Below are 23,626 nucleotides of genomic sequence, written 5' to 3' on the forward strand. Positions count from 1 at the left end.
GTAGTCATTTCCTTAGTTAACACAGCTTTGATTCTACCTAGGCCTTTGTGTTGTGATTGGCAAATATACTGACATATATTACATGTATGTGTATTATGGGCACATAACATATTATTTACATATTAGTCATACAACTACTTCATATATACATTAGAACAAGAAAGGAAAATATGCATAGATACTAGTTTTTGTAACTAAACAAATGCTTTGGCTGGTACTCTTTGTTTCTTTGTGTATATTGAAATTACCATCTGGGGTCACTTGCTTTCAGCCTGAAAAAAATCTTCCTTCGGTATTTCTTGTAAGGCAGGCATCTGCTGGCAACAAATTCTGTTTCGATTATCTTTATTCCTCCTTCACTTTTTAAAAATAGCTTTGAGATAAAAGTTCCTTGGTTGGCAGATTGTATTTTTCTTTTCTTTTGAGAACTTTGAATGTGTCATTCTACTACCTTCTGGTCTTCAGTTTCAACTGTCTAGTGGGCTGTTAATCTCATCAGGGTTCCCTTGTAAGGGATAGTTGTCACTTCCTTTCTATTTCAAGATGTGTTGTTTGTCTTTAATGTTTAGAATTTTTGTATGTTGTATGTTTGTTTCTCCTAGAGTTCACTTAGCTTCCTAGATATGTAGGATATGATTTTTTAGTATCTTCCTCAGTTTTTAGCCACTTTTTTTCCTTCTTTCCCTACCTCCTCTCCTTTGGCACTTCCATTATGCATAGCTTATTGCATTTAATGGTACCCCACATTTCTCTATGATTACACTGATTTTTCTCCACTTCCTTTTATCTCTCTTCTTCAGTTTGCTTAATCTCTCAATCTATTTTCAAGTTTGATAATGTCTTTTACCAGTTCAAATATATTAAGTCTTTTTATATCAATTATTTTATGAGTTCCTCTATTATTATTATTTTTTTTTTGACAGGCAGAGTGGACAGTGAGAGAGAGAGAGAGACAGAGAGAAAGGTCTTCCTTTGCCGTTGGTTCACCCTCCAATGGCCGCCGCGGCCGGCACACAGCGCTGATCCGATGGCAGGAGCCAGGTGCTTCTCCTGGTCTCCCATGGGGTGCAGGGCCCAAGTACTTGGCCATCCTCCACTGCACTCGAGGGCCACAGCAGAGAGCTGGCCTGGAAAAGGGGCAACCGGGACAGAATCCGGTGCCCCGACCGGGACTAGAACCCAGTGTGCCGGTGCCTCAAGGCGGAGGATTAGCCTGTTGAGCCGCGGCGCCAGCCTATTATTGTTTTTAATGCCAATTATTAAATGGCTCAGCTCCAGAATTTCCATTTTTAAAAAATAATTCCTATCTCTTTGCTGATATTCCCTATCTGATGCAGCATTGTTATCATATCTTCCTTTTCTCCCTTTTCTTCTTTAATTACCCTTATGCTTGGTTCAATAAACATATATTTTCTAAATATTTATTTATTTTTATTTGAAAGGCAGAGTAACAGAGAGTGAGAGAGAGAAAGAGGAAGACAGAGATAAATTTTCTGTCCACTGGTTCACTCATCATATGCCTGCAATATCTGGGGCTGGGCCAGCCAAAGCTAGAAGTCAGAAACTCTATCTGCGTCTCCTATGTTTGTGGCAGAAATCCATCTACTTGAGTCATGCTGCTTCCCAGGATTATCATCAGCAGGAAGCGGGATTGGAAGTGGAAGTTGGACTTGACTCCAAGCACTTCCATGTGGGATTTGGGCAGCCTGAGCAGCAGCTTAATCTGCTGTGCCATAGTGCCCACATCTGTGAACATAAGTTTTGTGATTTGTGAAGTATTTTTCTGTTGACTTTGTTATCTGGTTATTCTTAGAGACAGTTTTGTTGCTTGCTTTTTGTTACTGTGTAAGGATCACATTTTCCTGTTTCTTTTCATGCAACTCCATGTACCAGACACCACCACTATCACCATTTGAGTCTGTTAGTTTTATTTTCTGTATTTCTTCTTCTTATCTTTTCTGGACTGGCTGGATTATTTTCATGAATTTATACACACACATTGTTGAGCCTCTGATGTTACTTCTCTGGTAGGCATGGCTTTGGGTGTGTTCTCGTAACCCTAGGATAACAACAGTATTGGTAGGGTTCTCTTTCTTTCCTTCCCTGACTGTACCCAATTGTAAAACCCCATTAATTACAGGTTTACCCCTTTATTATTTTAAAAAAATACCCTCACAGCCACACAAACTAATCCAATCAAATGATGGCTCCTCTGAAAGAGTGGCGTGTTTGATATTTGATCCTACGCTAGAAGACTCTTCCAGCCTGTCTTATCCTAGTTCTCTTTACAAACTAACCAGCCCATAGTCTAATCTCTTTTCTTAACTTCACAAATTTGCCTCTTGAGAGCCTTTTATCTCCATTGCTCTTGAGAGTACCCTTTGGCTTGTACTTCTACCAGGTCTGTTACAAATGAAGTCAATTTCCTCAGGAAGAGATGGAAGAGATTCACATCTGTTTTACCACTGGCTTGTACCCTGGGGAGAGAAAAATCTCTGCACTAGGGGTGGGGACAAAGGCAAGTTTCTCTCTGACTCCCCTGCTCTAGCTGAGTGCTTGGAGGAGGGGGAAGCTGAAGCCCAAGCTTGTCTATCTTGGTATACAACCATCACCTCATGAACTGGGTTAAGGGTGATCAAACTGCCTCTCTTTCTGGAGGTGACTCTGCCTTTCAAATCAATAAATCTTTAAACAAAAAGGGGAGTGGAGTTGTGTCACGGAGGGCTAAGCCATTTCTTGCGACACCAGCATCCCATATTAGTGCCTATTCGAGGCCCAGCTGCTCTGCTTCAAATCCAGCTTCCTGCTAATACACTTGGCAAGTCAGCAGATCGTGGTTCTTAAGTACTAGGACCCCTGTCACCAACATGGGACATCTGGATGGAGTTCCAGGCTCCTGGCTTCAACCTGGCCCAGCTGCAGCTGTTGCAGCCATTTGGGGGAGCAGATCTCTCTTTGTAACTCTGCTCTTCAAGTATGTCTTTTTCTAAAAAACAAAAAAGGTGATTGCAGTCCAGATACTCTTAGAATAATGGCATGCTAGGAGGAAGAGGGCCCTGATATCCTGGATACATTTTGCTGGCACTTACTTGACTTCAACAACACGTAGCTGGAGGCAGTATGAGAAGAGCATCTGCTGCTGCTCCTCCTGGGAAGAATGCCTTCCAACCGCGTGCCGGAAGGAAAAGGACCCCTGCCTTCCAGGCTACATTAATATGGCATGAGGATTCTGTCTCATTGACACGGGAGAGAGCAAGGTGACGGCGGTCTTGGTTCAGAGACCACAGACTTTTAGATTTCCTACCAAATTGATTTTCCTGAATGAGTGTTTCTTCTATTGCTACTTGCCCTCAGGACTATTTTCAAAGCCTTTAAGTTGTTTCTTTATTTTTACTCATTTCCACTAGTTTCTCTTTGGAGCAAGCCAGCCCAGCACCTCCACACTCCAATGCAGGAAGTCCAGAAGCCTTTCACTTCACTGCATTTATTCACTGCTAACTGACAGTGGAGCGGCTGTGGAGGCTCTGCCATCCACTCATTAATGCTAAACAGGTTTGCAGCAACTGGTGGCATAATGTGAGGTTCCCAATTAATAGTGACAAGAGGCTTATGGTGAAATGATGATTTGCTCTGGTGGGGTCACAGGCACTGAGAGAAAGCAGATCATAGAGGGTTTGGGTTTGTCAGTAATTGGATAGACACTCTACAGTAACACCAATGATGAAACATCTCAAATTCAACCTGTTGTCTGGGCTTTGAAGAAACTGAAAACCAATTAGTCCTTTTATCTTTCAGAAGCAGCCTGGAAAACAGGATTTTAATCCAAGCTCAGCTTGATTTCTGGGCCATGCTGAATAAGAGATGTCAATGATATGAGATGGGAAACAGTTGATTAAGTCTCATCTGAGTTTTAAAAGCTAAATGCTTAGAAAAGCTCGAGTCATTTGTGATAATCACGTTTACATCTACCTTGCTGAAAATGGGCTACTGCTGCTGAACTTTAGAATGATTCTCAGCTCTGGGTGGTCTTTCATATTGAATAAAGTCTTCAGGGAAGTGCTGAACAGGGCACCTGCCATTATGCCATGTATGTTAAGAAGACAGTCTTTTGGTTGCACTCACACCTTTCCCTTAATGCCAAAACCCAAGAGTCATCAATGAGTTTGAAATGGCAAAGTTCATGATTTCTAAACATGCCTCAGAGGGAAGAGACATGCAGTGTGCTCAAATACACATTCTCTGACATTTGACCGGAGAGATTTCTCTCCCTCTCTAGAGACTTAAAAATCATTGCCATAATACTTTCCTATCTTCTAAGCAGAAGATACAGAAGAGCAGAGACTTGACATTTAATTCATTGGGTTAGAACTAAGATTTCTCTCCCTGCTGCCTGTGGTTACTGAAGCAGCTCTTTCCCCAGAGGAAAATGGCCCCTACCTCTATGCCCAGAGCCAGCATGAAGTGGTATTTATCTAGTTGACTCTATTTCTGAAAATCACCTTTTAAGTCCTTTCTTGGAATATATAAATACCATATTAATTTTCCTTGCACATACAGATCAAGTCATGACAAGAGAATGCTTCAAAAGTTTCATGGGAAGTGGAATTAAAAGATAAGCTGATTTCATTGCAAAAATTTCTTGAAAAATCATGTGTACAAAGAATGTTCAAAAAGTTTGTAGAAAATGGGTACTATTAAAAAAGCTATGTATGGAGCCGGCGCCATGGCTCAATAGGCTAATCCTCCACCTTGCGGCGCCGGCACACCGGGTTCTAGTCCCGGTTGGGGCGCCGGATTCTGTCCCGGTTGCCCCTCTTCCAGGCCAGCTCTCTGCTATGGCCAGGGAGTGCAGTGGAGGATGGCCCAGGTGCTTGGGCCCTGCACCCCATGGGAGACCAGGAAAAGCACCTGGATCCTGGCTCCTGCCATCGGATCAGCGCGGTGCGCCGGCTGCAGCGGCGGCCATTGGAGGGTGATCCAACGGCAAAGGAAGACCTTTCTCTCTCTGTCTCTCTCTCTCACTGTCCACTCTGCCTGTCAAAAAAAAAAAAAAAAAGCTATGTATGGATTTCAAAATTTTTTGCATCTGGACTTTTGTTTTAATTCTTATTTCTATGAACTTTTTGCAGTACCCTCACAATGCCGGTGAAGGCACATACACGCTCACCATGTGCCCGGAGCTCTTCTAATGGCTTCATGCATAGAAATTCATTAATCATCACAACAACCTCATGAGGCATGAAGAGATGAAGCAACTTTCCCAAGGTGACACAGCAGGCAAATGGCAGAGCTGGAGTTGAGGCTCTGGCAATTACTACAATGCACTGCTTAATGGAAATAGGAACCTGATGTTGCATTGCTGGTGGCACAATAAGGGATCAGAAGACAGGTCCAGATAATGAACTCATAACGATTGAGGGCTCCATTCTCTTTCTGCTTAATAGTCTTAGTGGTGATGGATTCACAGAATTGGGAAAATTGTGTTACTACAGTAGACAAAATAATACCCCAAATTCATTACAAAAAGACTTGCATGGGCGTCTTAGCATTGCAAAACTGGCTTAAAGTTGAGGTTGAGGCAGCCACATCAGTAAACAGAACTAGACACTCAGACATATTTTCCAGGGAACACACATCGATGAATATTCTGACATTTCCAATCAAAAGCAACCTTGGATCAAGGACAATCCAAAATCAATCTATATATTAATAACAAAAACAGAAATTTGAAATCCCACCCAAACATTCATATCACCACTCCCATTTGAAGCCACCAATTCTAGTCCAGAAAATGTCAAACCTTAAAGCCAGCTGTAAAGGAGCCAGCACATCATCAAGAAGATTAACTGGCTGTGCAAAGAAATTATCAATCATCTGTCAAGAATCAGAACTGATTAATGTGAAAACCATCACTGAGTTGGCTGTTTCAAGTTGCAGACCTGGAAGCTGTGTCTAACTAGGAATCATCTTTCACACAATTTAATTAACCATTATCTCTCTGAGGAACAAAGATTATATCTCACATCTTTGCATATTTCTGGGTGCCTGACACACAGTAGGAAATGAAGAAATATTAACTTGATGCCTTAATTGCTGCAAAATGTTAAAGAAGTGCATCAAATGCAACTTTGTAATATATTCACACTGAAGACCGCATCATTGCATGATTTGGGGAAATCACTTCCTCATTCGGCACCTGTGCTCTCACCTATTAAAATGAAAAAGTCGGATTGGAGGATTCCTAGGGCTTTCTTTCTGCTCTGAAAACACGAATTCAGAACACTAGCCTATGAATAAATGAGAGGACTGAATGTCAAGGACATGTTCTTACGTGTCTTAGATGCTGAATTAAATATTAGCCCTGGAGGGTGGCGTGTGGGTGATGGTTTGTTTATGAATAGTGAAAATATACAACCTTTTCACATTATAAGGCACAAGTTGAACAATGAAGCAACTTCCATAAAAGAGTGAAGACTGGAGAACTCTGTGCTATGACAGACACTCACCCTGTGTCTGCGTTTTGGACTCACAGTTAAAAGGAAGAGGAAAGGAATCATATCGTCCAGCAGAGGGAGCCAGATTTAAACATTAACCATAGCTCACTCTGACAACGTTCAGGGATCCAGAAAGAAAAAAATATGTGCTTTGACACCATATCTTTATTTCTGGGGTTTGAATAGCAAGTAGAAACTGTGAGACCAATGCTAAATTTCCAAAAGGTAATATTTTTTCCCAAACTTTATTGGATCATTACACATTGTATACATATATTGAAAAAATCCCATTAATGAATGATTACTTTCTTTACCCTTCTCAATTAATTTCATCAAAAGGGGTTGGATTTTTATAGACAAGCATTTATTTAGCCTGAGTTGAAACTAAAAAAAAAAAAAAAACCACAGAGTTCTACAAAGGTGTCACAATAGCTCATCATTTGTTAGGTGGGAATGTTTTTGTCTTCACTGTGAACTACTTACAGGTTAAAAGAAAAGATCTTAGTCAATTATGAGAGAACAATGCTTATGGACTGTAGCCTTCATTCCCTGATGTTGAAAAGTTTACACACTTTTAAATAATGAGGAAGGACTCTTTTCTTGGAAAATGTTAGGGGTTGACTAATGCCCCCCAAAGTCCTATATGGAAGTCCTGGTTCCTGGTGCTTCAGAATGTAACCTTATTTGGAAATAGGGTGGCTGTAGGTATAATGAGTTCAGAGGAATCATGAGGAACTAGGGTGGCCCCCCCAGTCCAGTGTGACTAGTAGCCTTCTACAAAGGACACATTTAGGCTAGCACCATGGCTCACTAGCTAATCCTCCGCCTGCTGCGCTGGCACCCCGGGTTCTAGTCCTGATTGGGGCACTGGATTCTGTCCCGGTTGCTCCTGTTCCAGTCCAGCTCTCTGCTGTGGCCCAGGAAGACAGTGGAGGATGGCCCAAGTGCTTGGGCCCTGCACCCGCATGGGAGACCAGGAGAAGCACCTGGCTCCTGGCTTCGGAGAGGTGCAGTGTTCTGGCCACAGTGGCCATTTGGGGGGTCAATCAACAGAAGGAATACCTTTCTCTCTATTTCTCTCTCTCACTGTCTAACTGCCTGTCAAAAAACAAACAAACAAAAACAAAGGACACATTGTACACGGAAGAACACTCCGTGAAGCTGAGGGCAGAGATAAGGGTGATGCCAGAAGCTAGAAGAGAGGCAAACAACAGATCCTTCCTCATTGGCCTCAATGGACACCGTGGTCCCAGAAACAGTGTCTACAGCCGTGAGATCACTTAATGCTGGTATTGAGGCCACTCGGTTTGTGATGCTCTGTCACAGCAGTTCTACAGAACTAAAACAGCAGGTATTTAAACCCCATCTCAGTTTCTTTTCATTTTAATTTTTAAACCAAGAATACTCTGTGACATTCAAAAGCAATATAAAAATACTATAGAAATTAGAAAATAGAGATGAACAAGAACAAGAGAACAAAAATATCATATTCCCACATAGCAGACAATACCTCTGCTAAGAGCTTATTGTATATCCCTTCAGGTCTTTTTAATACACTTATACATATAGATGAAATTTTCATCAAGATTACATTATTTTGTGGATAACATTTTACATACTGCTTTATTCACTGAATTATCCATATCCTTAAAAATCATCAAGTTTTCTTTTTTCCTCTCATATCCAATCCACCATCTACTTACAATTATCACAAAATCACAAAATGCTTTTACAACTGCCTCATCCAAATGACAACTAAATCCAGCTTCCCTCTTCTAAAAGAGCAGAATCTTTTTCTTTTCTTTTAAACTTCACTGACTTGTTGAATAAACTGGGCCACTACATCTACCAAATGTCTCATCTTCTAGATCCGTGTGGTTATTGCCTTGCAGTATCATTCAATGTACTCTTATATATCCTTTGCATTTCTTTTCTTTTTTTTTTCTTTTTTTTTTTTTTGACAGGCAGAGTTAGTGAAAGAGAGAGAGAGACAGAGAGAAAGGTCTTCCTTCCATTGGTTCACCCCCCAAAATGGCCACTAGGGCTAGTGCGCTGCTCCGATCCAAAGCCAGGAGCCAGGTGCTTCCTCCCGGTCTCCCATATGGGTGCAGGGCCCAAGCACTTGGGCCATCCTCCACTGTCTTCCCAGGCCACAGCAGAGAGCTGGACTGGAACAGGAGCAACCAGGACAGAATCCGGTGCCCCAACCGGGACTAGAATCCGGGGTGCCGGCGCCGCAGGTGTAGGATTAGCCAAGTGAGCCGCAGTGCCGGCCTCCTTTGCATTTCTATAAACTGAAAGATAGAACTAATAGCTTAATGTGTTCAAGTTAAATATTTACCTAGACTACATCGTATCTGATATTACAAATTCATATCAAATGTTTTAATGGTAGCTTGATGAAGCCCCCAAAATAGAATATTGTTGAGTAGAATATAATACTATGGACATTCATTCATTTTTGAGATTAGTTTTCTCTAAAACAGGAAGTAATAGAAGATACTTTCTGAGCTGATCATATCCCAGGCTATAGAAACCTTTTCAACCTGTCTACTAATATGCTTTCCACAGGGGGAGGTATGAGACATGCACTCTCACACAAAAATGAGTCACCTATTCACATTTCTAAGAGCCTCAAAAACATTTTCTTCACCTCATCCAAGTCATCAACCTTCCATTCATTCTACTTCAATGATAACTAACCCATTCATTTATTCATTCATTAGATATTCTTTGAGCACCTACCATATTCTCTACTCTGTCCAACTTTATCAGGAATACAGAGTTGAAATGTTCCAGCCCTGATGGAACTTAACCTTGTATTTCTAACTCAGAAGTGCCCTCATTGGGAAACCTTCAATTCTGGCAAGGTTCTCTCTTATCACAAGCTCATGCCTTCCCCATTTTCTCAATCTCTCACTTCTCTGAATCCCTTAATTCCACCTCCCTAGGACCCCCAGGCTCCTGGTCATTCTACAACCCTACAGCTGACCACACTTGTCTTGTCAAGGGGTCACCATTGAATGGTGAAACACTCAATAACTTCTAGCAGCTCTATTTAACCTTTGTACCTATCCAGTCTAACCCATGATGACCTTCTTAACTAAACTCAGACTTCCCTTAACAACCAACTCTATCTCTACCACAGAAAACTCTCATAGTTTCAGGTCATTTGCACTGCACTAACCACGTACAATCCCACAAATTACCCTGGACAGAACTCATCTTCTCCATATCTCTACTGTTCCTTCAGCACTCTGTCATCATTAATGGTACCCCTGACCTCATCATGCACTCCTACCTGATCCTCTCCCCATCTACTGAATCACCAAGACCTGAAAACACGACTGTAACTCTGAACACCCCTGCTGCTCTCTGTCCACACTGCCATCATCTCTCTTCTGCATGCTTCTGGCAGCTTCTTCACTAGGTCTACTTCCAGCCATGTCCCCTCTAACCACTGCTCTACTCTACCCTGAGCTATCCTTCTAGTCATATTTCTTCTCATATTACTCAGCTTCTTAAGGCTCAGCACCTCCTGGACAAAGTCTTTTCTTCTGCAGGATATACATGACCTTTCTTGATTTGACTCCTGCCTTCACCTGTTGCCTTAGCACCTACCAACTCCTACCTCTCTCTCTGAAACTGTAGGAACTTCCCAAAATGTGTCATACATCTGTGACTTTTCTCCAGCTACTGCCTCTGTCTGGAATTTCTTCCTCATCTCTCCTTGTCCCACATACCCACTTCCTTGGCCAACTATGTACTCATTCTTCAAGTGTCAACTCACATGTATGAGCAGCTCTCCCTGATTTCTCCCAAGAGACCAATGAAGATCTCTAGAATAACATGACATTTTCCCACATAGACATGACAGCAATTACCACAATATCCTACAGTTTTCTGCTTAGAAGTCTGTTTCCTAAATAGTCTATGGTTTCAGAGAGATTGACCCTTTCCCAGGGCCAGTCCTAGGTGTTTAGTAAACACCTACGGAATGAATGACTAGATAAGTGGATGACATGTATTTCTCAGCCCTGCAAAGTCCTCAACTGTGAAAGCTATTTACTTTTCAGAAAGCAATGGTGCTTCATATTAAAATAAATGTCAAAAAGCACATTGGAAGAACATCTCAAATTCAAACCTCCTTTTTCTTTAAATAAACTTTTTAATTGAAGTATCGTATACATGTAGAACAGTGAACAGATCACAAGCTTCTGGCCCAATGAACTTTTACAAAGTGGAGAGTGTGGTACATTAGCTTTTTGTTACCACAGTGAAAGAACTGAGTCAAACAACTTTGTAAAAGAGAGAAGGTTAACTCACAGTGTTGGAAATTCAAAACCAAGACTGAGTGGCCCTGTGGGTTCGGCCTCTTTGAGGGAAGCTGGGGGAAAATGGTGGGATACATGCAGAGAAATGACCACACAATGACCCAGGATGCAGAGTGGCCGGGACCAACTTGGCTTTATAATCAGCCTGCTCCTGAAAATTATCTTCTGTGTGAGTACCCCAATAATCTAGGGACCTCTCAGTTGGCCCACACTCCTACATACCACTAAATTTATTCTGGTGCTTTTATTACCATTAACTTACAAGTTGGGATTTAAATGTCTGCATTAAATTTAAATTACAGCATGTGGGAACACCTCCCCAGATCATGAGAAAGAGCACTCTGCTCCCTGAATGAGCCCTGTAGTCCCTCCCAAAGACAACCACCACCTGACCCTCTGACATTCTACATAAATGAAATTGTTCAGTGCTTTCTGAATCTGTAGAGCCCAACTACCTCTTTGTTTTTTATTTTTTTCCTGCTAAAAGAAGAAGTGTTCTTAACCACTTTAAAAATGAGGTATTTCAAGCAAGGAAATCATGGAGAAGACAAGTTTCACACCACAAGGCTTGGTTATCAGTGTCAGATATCACATCTCTAACAATTTCTCACTCAGCTTCTTCAGGTGCCAGCATTTATCACAAACACTTTTTTTTTAATGTTTAAATAGGGCCAGCTCTGTGGCACAGTGGGTTAAGCTACCGCTTGTGACATTGGCATCCCATATGAGCATCTGTTTGAATGCCAGCTGCTCTGCTTCCAATCCAGCTCCCTGCTAATGTGCCTGGGAAAGCAGCCTAATATGCCCAAGTACTTGAGCCCCTGACACCCCGTGAGAGATCTGGATGGAGCCTGGGGCTCCTGGCTTCTGCCTGGATCATCCCAGCCATTGCAACCACTTGGAGAGGGAACTAGCAGATGGAAGATCTCTTTCTCTCTGTGTCTCTTCCTTTCTGTCATTCAGCCTAGCAAATAAGTAGATGTCTTTAAAAAAAAAGTTTACACAAACTTTTCATCTTATGATAGTTTTAGATTTACAGAAAAAGCTGAGAAGATAATACAGCAGGTTCTATATAGCCTACCACTCAGCTTTCCCTATTATTAGATACTTCTCACTACCAGTGCTGATCTGTTACTATTGATTAAAGTCCATAATTCATTCTAATTTTCCTAGTTTTTAAAAACATATTTATGTATTCATTTGAAAGGTAAAGCAACAAGCCGGCGCTGTGGCTCAATAGGCTAATCCTCCGCCTTGTGGCGCCGGCACACCAGGTTCTAGTCCCGGTCGGGACGCCGGATTCTGTCCCGGTTGCCCCTCTTCCAGGCCAGCTCTCTGCTGTGGCCCAGGAAGGCAGTGGAGGATGGCCCAAGTCCTTGGGCCCTGCACCTGCATAGGAGACCAGGAAAAGCACCTGGCTCCTGCCTTCGGATCAGCGCGGTGCGCCGGCCGCGGCAGCCATTGGAGGGTAAACCAATGGCAAAAGGAAGACCTTTCTCTCTGTCTCTCTCTCTCTCTCTCACTGCCCACTCTGCCTGTCAAAAATAAAAAAAAAAAGAAAGAAAGGTAAAGCAACAGAGAGAGGAAGAGACACAGAGACAGAGTTCTTCAATCTACTGCAATAGAAGGAGCTAGGCAATAGTAGGAGCTGGGCTAGGCTGAAGCTAGGAGCCAGGAACTCTACCTTGGTTTCCCATCCAGTTTCCCTAGTTTTCACATGATGTCTTTTTTGTGTTCCAGAATCCTATTCAGGAGATCACATATATGTAGTTGTCATGTGTCTTAGGTTCTTCCTGGCTATGAAGTTCTTGGACTTTGCTTGTTTTTAATGATCTTGAAAATTTTGAGACAGATGAGTCAGGCATCTTTCAGAATGTCCCTCAAAATGGATTTATTTGACATGTTTCTCGTGATTAGAGGAGTTACAAGGTTTTAGAGGAAGACAAAGGAGTAAAGTGCCACTCTCAACACATATCAAAGGTAAGGGCTATGAACATTACTTATTACTGTGAGGTTGACCTTGACACCTGGCTGAAGTGGTGTTTGCCAGGGTTCTCCACTATACAGGCACTCTTACTACCCCATTCCCATATGGCATTTTCTTCCTTGGAAGAAAGTCACCTTGGCAGCCCACACTTAACAAATAGGGAGTTAGTTTCACTGCCTCAGGAGTGGCATGCTCACACAAATTGTTTGGAAATTCTTCTACATAGGATATAGTTTGTTTTCTCTAATTTATGGATTTCCTTAATTATTTATTCATATCAATATGGATTTATGGATATGTACTTTCTACTTTGGGTTCTAATACAATACTATTTTATTTATTTTGTTGTTCAAAGTATTTTCCAGCTATGACCATTTGGAGCTCTTTCAGTTGATTCTTGTGATTCTTTGACATGTCTCCATCATATTCTCTCTCTCTCTCCCTGTGTGTGTGTATGTCTACTTTCTGGAAGTCAAGATGCTCCAGCATCAGCACCTTAGAATCAAACATTTCTTCAAGAAGCCTTGGTAACACCAATGGTTTTAAGAAAGGTGTCACTTCAAGTGGGGTAGCCAGTGTACAATTTCTACTGTTCTAAAGTCTAGAAGTTTCAAAATTTCATCACTGATATTTTTCTCCAAGTAATCCAACCTCTCCCTCTCTTTAGTAGCATGTGAGAGTGGAGACAAGCTCTTTATTCTAAACTCAGAAAAATTCCTTCCCTTACCTCTAGGACTTCAGCTGAAGTAAGCTCATCTCCAGAGAAATCCAAGATTCATTAGCAGGTTATCTATTTGGCCACCTCTTGTTATCATTTTCTCTGATTCCTCTGAAGTCAGTTGCATTAAAGTTACCTCATACTTGCTTCACCTGCTTTATCATCCTAGCAGGCCTTTCAACTACCCATTTACTTGAGTTTTTTCTTCTCTTTCATAGCCACTGTCTTGCAGTTATTCAATAAAAACCAGAAATGCCAGCAGCTCCTTTTTCTATTTTCCTGCGTTATAAAAGAGCTTTTTGTACACTCCACTGGACTTTAAAGTACTTATGAGAAGAGGCATCCTGAATAGAAATATTCTTTACTTTGTGATTTTCCCATGTTCTTTTCTCCAGATGACTTAAACAGAAAAATGTTTTCAGATTTCTACATTTGCTTGAGTCTTTTAGAAATATTTCTTTGTTTGATGTAGTTCAACTTTAAATAGCCACTATATATATTGTGTAGTTTGTTCTGTTCAGTAATGACTAAGGGCTTTTCTGTGACCAAATTGTGGGTCTTGTAGAAAGCAGGTTCACTCTGCTCCTCTTCCAGAGCCCTTCAGTATTTATACTGTCTGCACAGCTCAATCCATGACATGCCCCTGCAGATGTAACTGCTAATTGCAAGCTTATTTAACCAAAATTTATTTGGAACCTTGTACAAAAAGGAAAAGTCTAATAATGCCTTCTCAGGGTTTTACACACTTTCATAGCAAACCTTCAAGTTCAGTGACTTCAAACTGACTGCTCTACCTGGGATTAAGCAGCACGAAATGTGACAGCCTGACTTTCCGCTTCTTTATCGTTTCTGTTCTTACTCATTGTTTTTCTTTTTGAGCCTTCCTCAGTTTGCTTCCTAGGGTTGCAATAAATGTATTAGGTTCTGTGTACACTTAAAAAAAAAAAAAGAAGAAGCATGAAAAAGATATTGCCATCACTCAAGTTGCTCCACAACAGCCAATTAATAAATATGGGTTAAACGCTGATCGCGGATTGGACAATGGTAACAAACGTAGTGAGTGCATATTCAACAAAATTTAATATTTAAATATAATAGGCCGGCACCGCGGCTCACTAGATTAATTCTCTGCCTGCAGCACTGGCACTCCGGGTTTTAGTCCCGGTTGGGGCGCCAGTTCTGTCCCGGTTTCTCCTCTTTCAGTCCAGCTCTCTGCTGTGGCCCAAGAAGGCAGTGGAGGATGGCCCAAGTGCTTGGGCCATGTACCCGCATGGGAGACCAGGAGGAGGCACCTGGCTCCTGGCTTTGGATTGGTGCAGCTCTGGTCGTTGCGGCCATCTGGGAGTGAACCGATGGAAGGAAAGCCTTTCTCTCTGTCTCTCCCTCTCACTGTAACTCTACCTCTCAAATAAAGAAATAATCTTTAAAACATTAAAAAATAAAAATTGTTGTTTAAAAATAGCTCAATTTACCATTACTGTTAAAGAAGATTTTCTCTAGCATTGATTACTCACTGTTTTGTTTTTGTTTTGTTTTGTTTTGTTTTTTTCCAGAAAGAAGAGTGGAGAAAAATGTGTGCTCAATGTCATTTTGTGACACAGATGTCATTTTGTGACTCAAAAACCATTTTGTGTTTTTGTCTCATTGTCTAAGACCAAATCCATCTAATGCTTTTCCTGTTAAAACCAAAATAAAAAATGTTTTGGATAAAGAAAAAAAAAACAAAAGAAACATCCAGTTAACTCCATAATCTCGTCAACAGACTCCCTGAATTAAATCTGTTGGAAGTTTGTACAATTTGCAATAAAAATATGAACAAGTGCATCAAAAGAATGCAACACTGAAAAATATTCTCACTTGAATTCATTATTTTACTCTCCTGATTTTTACTTAGAACTTAAATTCTCTCTCTCTCAATTTTTTCCCAGTTGCCTGGGTTTATCCCTCTCAGTTTGTCTTCTGACTTGCAATTCCACTCACTGGTATCAATTCAAATTAAGTTTAATGAAACGTAAAATTTCCTGGTACTTCTTGAGGATAAGTTATGAACCTATTCCATTAGAATCTTACGTTCTCATAAATTAACACTTATTAGGCACCTACATGAATTCAACACCTTACGTGTTAAGGTAAAAAGACTTGTTAAGTCCTTAGTCTGCTGTTACCACATAGAATAATTATAACCTACAGATATTAAAGCCTTCTTACATTAAAATCATAGTTAGAACCATGGGCCACAAGCTGTAGTGGCTTTTAGTGAAAACCCTATAAGGAAATGTGGTAAGTAGCCTTGAGATTTTTAAAGCAGAGGAAGTTAGTCATTATGCTGTTTAAAATAAGGGAGAAGGTGTAGAATATGTGGACACCAATCACCATAACATTTAAGGTAAATTTTGATTAATTTCATCTTCATTAAGCTGAGATTCTGTCTATATCTGTTTACTAAAAGAAGTACTTGAGGTTTTTTTCCTTATTAGTAGAACAGGGACTTTAAAAAATCGATTTCACCAGTGCATATGGTAATTACTATATAGACAATACATATTTTGGCCTCCATTTTTACTTAAAAATTACTTAGGTCAATGTTTTCAATTAAATACTAACACTCCAGGATACATTCATGTATATTCTAAGCAAAAAAAAAAAAATCTGTGATGAAATAAACCTATAAAACACTGGGTTAAATAGGGTTTAATAGTTACCTCTTCTAAAGGTCTTTAATATTTCAATGTGCATTGTAATGCTCTTTGATAGCAGTTCTCTAAATGCATTTGATCATAGAGCACTTTTCTTCTAGAAACACCTATTAATATCCCCATACCACATTTTTGGAAGTGCTACATTAATGTAAAATGACAGTTGGATGGATAGTGATTTTGCTTACAGCAGGAAATAAAAGAAATGAATTTGGAATGAATGATTATCTCAATTTTAAGCCTAATGAATTTTCTTTCCTGCTTGGTGGAAATGTGCAGTCTATCTGAGCTCGAGCTCAGGGAAGAGGTCAGAGCTACAGTTATTGTATCAGCCAGCATTTCAACACTTAAACAAAATATCTGAGGCAACCTAACTTTACAAAGAAAAGAGGTCTAGGTCGGCTCACAGTTTTGGAGGTTCACAGTCCAAGGTTGTGTGGGCCCCACTTGTTTGGCATAATCTGTTATTCCTGGCAGAGTCCCAGGATGGCACTAAGTATCACACAGCAAGAGACAGGGGATGTGGACACATTTTTCTGTGTCTCTCTTTACAAAACCACCAGGATTCAATTGCGGGGACTTCACCTTACTGACCTAATCCAATCTAATCAGTTCTCAGAGATAGTCCCTGTAAATACCATAATTGGGTTAAGTTTCCATTCTCTTAAGACCACTAACATAAGACTTTGGGGCTAAAGTTCATGAGTTCAGGGGCCATATCATCTAAGTTATACAACTTATTAATTATTATTGTTTAGAAGGCCCCACCATACAATTTCCATACTCTAATCCATCGCATTTACTTATGAGAGGTGGGTCGCAACTAGCCTTTTATGGATATTAATTTAAATACCAAGTTCAAAAAGATTGACTTTCTCAAAGAAATTCAAAGGTGTTAGAGATTTTTCTGTCTGTAATGATACGAAGAAAATTTATTCTTTCTGCAACAGATGAGTAAATGAATACTTTAATAAGTCCCCTGAGGATAGAAGCTGGGCTTCAGGTCTTCAAATTAATAGAAGCAGATAGGGCTTCTTGCATGAGACAAGAAAAAGCACACGAGTTCACTCCTAAAATAGAAATGGAGAGAGCTATGTGTGTTAAATAGGAGGGTTAAGGACACAAAAGAAAGAGGATGAGGAAGATGTGGGAAAACAGACACATTTAAAGCAGGGGTCTCGGGCAAATTGCCATGTGCTGTGTGAACAATGGAAATTTGCCAAACATTAATTTTTTTCCTTTTAATTGCAACTCCGTACAGAAGCTTTTTCCTTAGATAATTGTCAGCAATCCATAATGCTGTAAATAAGGACTCCATGGATAAATCAAATTTGGATGTGATTCCTACAACTCATTCTGGTTAATTTCATGTATTTTTTGGTTGTTTTACCTCACTGGTCCAGAAGATTACCACCTTGTTTGTGATCGGAAAATGGCTTATAAGAATAATGTAAAGAATTTATGTTTGCAGGACTACATACAAATTATGAAATTTCATTACTTATTCATAAATATTTCTCAAACCCATAAAACAGAGAAGGTACCATGAGTAGGGAGAAAATGAACCATCAACCATAAGCTTTAGAGAACTTACAGAAAAACTGCATTTTCTATAGTAAGAAGTTTCAGTGAAGAGAGCTTGAGATAAATACAAAGAGGCAAATTATACCCCTTTAAACATTTATCTCCAGACATAAAATTCTGTGCTTCCATTTTGCAAGTTTATAGCTGTCAAGGGCACTTTTCGATAACCAAATCTGCACAATGACTGTGACCCAGGACAGACAGTGTGCATCATGGCTACTTTTAGTGCATTATTTCCACAAAATATCTTTCCTTCCAGTTTCACTTGCACACCATTTATTCAGTCCTCATTCTCACCAGCTACCTGTGCCCCTGTCACCACCTTTTGGTTATGCTGTGTTCATTCTGATCAATCCTCTGGTTTATTCGCAATCATTATTTCACTTTAAGGAGGATTTCAGTCAGGCTGATGGATGCTTTGGACAATTCAGGCTTGAGATCAGGCAAAAAGGGTTGATTCTGAGGGAAGCACAGAGCTAGCTTTCTGTTGAGAAGACATTTGGCAAATTGGAAACAGGGCAAGACACCGTAAAGTCACAGGCAAAAGGGATGGTATCTCCATAACCAGTCAGAGTTGAATCATAGCTTCCTCAACAGTAAGTAAATCTGAGTATAGGGCATATTTTCAGGGGAACTTGGTTCTAATTCTAGCAAGTTTCTCTATCGATTATAGACTTAATTGCTAAAAAAAAAAAAAGTAATAATAGTCCTATATACAAATGAGGATATTCCAATAGATAAGTTTATTTTAGTGCAAAAAATTCAAATCCATGCATAGATGCAAATCCTAGGCCTGGCTCAGGAGCCCCTGGAAGCCAGGAGGAAGAGGAGCCACGACTGGGTGATGGTGACCTGGGGGACAGTGCCATTGAGGACCAGGAGCCAGAAGTGCTCAAAGCCGGAATCAGAGGGATGGAGGAGGAAGTTGAGAAACTGAAGGAGCTACAGAACAAGGTAGAGGAGCAGATGAATATGAGTCCCCTGGCAGGCAGCGCTGGCCCAGTGATCACGTCTGCTGAGGAGAAGTTGGAGGCTGGCGCCTGCTACGTCTATGCTACCAATATGGACGGGGTTGCAACAGAAGAGCTAGAAGCTCGCTTTGATGGCTGTGATTCAGTCAACCAGGTAACTATAATTGTGACAAGTTCAGTGGCCATCCCAAAGGGTTTGCATATACAGAGTTCTCAGACACAGACATGAGGACTTCCCTGGCCTTACACGAGTCCCTATTTAGTGGAAGACAAATCAAGGTGATTCCAAAATGAACCAACAGACCAGGCATCATGATACACAACAGACAGGGGTTTCCTGTGTGCCCGCTCCCAGGCCAGGACCACCAACACGTTGATCGGAAGCCAGGAGCCAGGAGCTTCCTCTGGGTCTCCCATGCAGGTGCAGCGGTCCAAGGACCTGGGCCATCCTCACTGCTTTCCCAGGCCATTTCAGAGCTGGATCAGAAGTGGAGCAGCTGGGACTTGAACACCAGTACCCATATGGAATACTGGCACTGCAGGCAGCAGCTCCAACTGCTACGCCACAGTGCTGGTCCCTCTGTGGTGGTTTTAACAGCAGACCTTGGGTCACTTCTACAGGGGCCAGGCTAGAGCGACATCATGGTATTCCCCTTACTTAAAAAAGTGAGTATTGGGAGGAGAGAGAGGGAAAAAAGAGGAAAGAAGGAAAAAAAAAAAAAGAAAAAGAAAAACAGAAAATGACCTTGGTGGAAAGAAAATTTTTTTTAAAAAAGTATACTGCAGAAGAGGGAGGAATCCTGTAATTAACTGCTGAGGAGGGGCCTGCTTCCGGGAGTAGGGGAAGGCCCAGGGAGTGGGGCAGGGGCTGCACCTTCACTCTGGGGATTTGTCATGGGCACACACATCTCAACTGTGCAAGCTGCTCCCGGTGTTTCCCCGCCCCATGCCATCCCCTTGGGTGCTGCTCAAGGGGAGGTGGGCAAGGCTGGTGGGCGCGTCCTTTTACCCAGGGCTCTGGAAGGACGCCAAACTGCTCTGATGGCGACCCCCCGCCCACCTCCTCCCTGCCTCTCTCAGCCCCCTCCTGCCTGCTGCTGTCCTCCCAGATCTGCCACCCACCCACCCTTCTTTTCCCACTCCCTACCCCTGCGGATTGCCTGATCTATTTTGTTTCCTTTGGTGTTTTGGTGTGTTGCTTGTTTGTTTTGAGCGTCTTTCTTAGTTTTCTGTAGGAAGGTCTCTGATTTGCTCCCAGTGGCTCCAGTGTAAATTTCCCTTTCCCCTAGGGAAATGCACTACCTTCTTTGGGGGGGACTTTGGGGATTTTTTATTTATTTTTCTGTTTTTTTTTTCTTTGCCTTTTTTCCCCTTTTATGTGGAGAGAATGGGAGAAAGTGGGAGGTGGATTTTGTTTATTTTTTTAGCTCGTTTCCATGGGGTGGGAATTTTTTTTAATATGTGTCATGAATAAAGTTGTTTCTGAAAGTAAAAAAATTTTAAAAAGACCAAGAGCAGAAAAAATATTTCTGTCATTATATGGATTTTTGTAATGCATATTTGCCATGAACTTTTTGAAGACCCCTCATACATATACATAAACACATATATTCCACACTTACATCAGCTGAGCTGTGATGAGGAAGTGTTGTTTTCTTACAATGCACATCATGATTCTGGATGTTTTCACCATAAAGAAATGTGGAATGTTTGAGGAGATACACACAGTTATCCTGATTGCAAATCACACAATATATGCCTATATAGAAACAGCATATATAATACCCTATAAAAATGACATTTCTTGGTTCTGACAGTGTTCACAATAAGGAACCCCAAAATAGGGTATATTGGCATATGGAATACTTTAAGCTGAAAAATCTTGAGAAAACGTAGGAGCAGAAGGTCAGGCCTTCTCCTGCCCTTCCCCCTGAAGCAGGTCATAAACCCTGTGAAGACTTCTCTGATCCTCCCTTGAAGTGGATCAAAGACTCTCACGTGAGCAGTGCCCTGGAGGAAGGGCGTATCTTTATCTCTGAAAACACAGGGCCCCAGAGAAGAATCTGAACTGGCTCACTAAGCCCTTCCCAACTCAGTACCCTTAGATAAGACCCCTCCGTCTGATTATACTTCTCCCAAACAGTCCACTTCCCCATCAAACTTAGATTTGAAAACTGCACAGAATAACCCTTTCCTCTGGGTGTTCAATTCTTTATGAAGGCCCCATGTCACATAAAACAGATTAAATACATTACCGTGTTTGTCACCTGTTAATTCTTAGTTTGATTTTCACATCGAGCTAGGGATACTAACAGCGTGGTCAGAACTCTGATCCCTGATCTTCTTTAGGAAACTGAGTTCTGGCTTCTCATCTGTGCATCTGTTGCCTCCCACAGTGTCCAACCCTGCGTGACCAACTCCAGGCTTACCTAAACCTGCAGTGCTAGCAATGTTGTCAGGGGGGTGGTACCATCTTACCATTTGCCAATGTGAAGGTCTCACTGACTCCTTCTCTGAGCTAAGACCTGTCTCAGTCATTCAACTGCAATGAGAGAGAAGTTCCAGGACCCCAGGAGACTGAGCTAAGTCAACAGCTTTTTCCTTGTTCCTTTACTATCCACTTACATTGCTGTCAGCTCTCTGTCAAAGGAGGGACTCCTCGCATTTTCCAGCTGTCAGGACCCCTGAGTGTCTTTCAAATGGACCCAAAGGGATTTTTGCTAGCCCGTAACAAAGCTCTATGAGTACAACCAATGACTGGAGCAGCACTAGTGGAAAGTAACATAAAGGCACCTAATTACAGAACCAATTTAAGACAAATGAGGAAAGTCCCTCTTTATTCTCTAATGGAAATAGCACCGAGAATGAAACACAATTTTTCTGCAAAGAGGGATTTCCCACAGGAAGTGTGCAACAGTGGTGGACTTTAATAATGGACCAAAACTGCCCCTCCTTCTCTCCACACCGGGGCAGAGCCCATTGACATTGACTCTGGGCTGGCCCCAAGATTGCTCTGGCCAAGCTGTAGTAAACGTGATACAGCTGGGCAATATAAAAGCCCTTGTACACAGAGGCTTCCCCACCAACAGCTCCTGGGAACCTTGTCATCCACCACAGCATCAGTAAGACCTGTCTATTCTGCCATGTGATGAGCAATGCGCAGCCACCACATCCTTGACTTCCCAGTTGACTCTGATCCTACTGCCAATCACTAAAGTGACACCATCCAGCACCAGCCATCTGGCAGACTAGAAAACTCCCCAAGAGGCTCAGAAAACAGTAAGAAATACTATTTGTTAAGTCAGTGTGCTTTCAAGTGGTTAAAAAAGCTAAGTGATAAAATTACATATTCTCTTTTTCTGGTTGAAATAGATGAATACATTATACATTAAATGGACATGTATGTATATGAGTGTGTATGTGTGTGCATAAGGATACTTCAAAAAGTTTGTAGAAAATGGAACTGAGGGGCCAGGCCATGGCGCAGTAGGTTAATCCTCTGCTGCGGCGCAGGTATCCCATATGGGCGCCAGTTCTAGTCCTGGCTGCTCCTCTTCTTATCCAGCTCTCTGTTATGGCCTGGGAAAGCAGTGGAAGATGGCCCAAGTCCTTGGGCCCTTGCACCCGTGTGGGAGACCGGAAGGAAGCACCTGGCTCCTGGCTTCGGATCGGCGCAGCTCTGGACTAGCAGCCATTTGGGGAGTGAACCAGCGGACAGAAGACCTTTCTCTCTGTCTTTCCCTCTCACTGCCTGTAACTTTACCTCTCAAGTAAATAAACAAAATCTTTAAAAAACAAAAAAGAAAATGGAACTGAAAGATAAATTTATAGGCCAGCACTCTGGTGAAGCAGGTAAAGTCGCTGCCTGCAGTGCCGGCATCCTATATGGGCACCAGTTCAAGACCCAGGTGCTCCACTTCCCATCCAGCTGCTACGGCCTGGAAAAGAAGTAAAAGATGACTCAAGTCCTTGGGTTTCTGCACCCACATGAGAAAACCCAGAGGAAGCTCCTGGCTCCTGGCTTCAGATTAACACAACTCCAGCCATTGTGGCTAGCTGGGGAGTGAACCAGCGGATAGAAGACCTCTACCTCTCTCTCTCTCTCTCTCTCTCTCTCTCCCTCCCTCTCTCTCTCTCTCTCTCTCTGCCTCTCCTTCTCTCTCTGTGTAACTCTGACTTTCTAATAAATAAATAAATAAAAATAAATAAATCTTTAAAAAAGGTAAGTTTATTTTGGTGCAAAAATTTTTGAAATTCATGCACGCAAGGAGTCTTTAAAAAGTACATGGAGACTGGCTGAAAGGCCTGTGAGAGCATTTCACACACGGAAAGGCAAGACTCTGGCAAAAAATATCCTACACAGAAGATCTCTGTGAGGCCTCAGTGGAAAGAAGGGGCCATCAAAGAAGGATGTACTTTTCTCTGAAGGGAGGAGAGAACTTCCACTTTGCTTATGGCCGTGTTCAAATACTGATGGAGTCTGTGGTCACAAAAGGCTTCCATAGCCTTAGTAGCCCATGGCAAGAGCCTCAGGTGATCACTGACATAAATAAGAGTGTTAATTGTTAAAGGAACAACGGAAGTCACTGTGCACTTTTTTTTTTTTTTTTTGACAGGCAGTGTTAGAGAGTGAGAGAGAGAGACAGAGAGAAAGGTCTTCCTTCTGATCAGGAGCCAGGTGCTTCCTCCTGGTCTCTCATGCGGGTGCAGGGCCCAAGCACTTGGGCCATCCTCCACTGCCCTCCCAGGCCACAGCAGAGAGCTGGACTGGAAGAGGAGCAACGAGGACTAGAACCCAGGGTGCCGGCACCGCAGGCGGAGGATTAGCCTAGTGAGCCACGG

At 41.8% G+C, this 23,626-nt stretch overlaps 1 protein-coding gene and 1 pseudogene across 2 annotated transcripts in view; one reads left to right on the forward strand and one right to left on the reverse strand.

Moving 5' to 3' along the window:
• LOC100358057 (polyadenylate-binding protein 2-like) overlaps positions 1–20,851 on the forward strand; it is a 69,021-nt pseudogene extending 48,170 nt beyond the window's left edge.
• Positions 1–23,626, reverse strand: part of CFAP95 (cilia and flagella associated protein 95) — a 210,576-nt gene that overhangs the window by 65,904 nt on the left and 121,046 nt on the right. The gene's annotated exons all lie outside the window — the stretch shown is intronic.

Source organism: Oryctolagus cuniculus, chromosome 1 (genome assembly GCF_964237555.1).
Source record: "Oryctolagus cuniculus chromosome 1, mOryCun1.1, whole genome shotgun sequence".
Classification (NCBI taxonomy): domain Eukaryota; kingdom Metazoa; phylum Chordata; class Mammalia; order Lagomorpha; family Leporidae; genus Oryctolagus; species Oryctolagus cuniculus.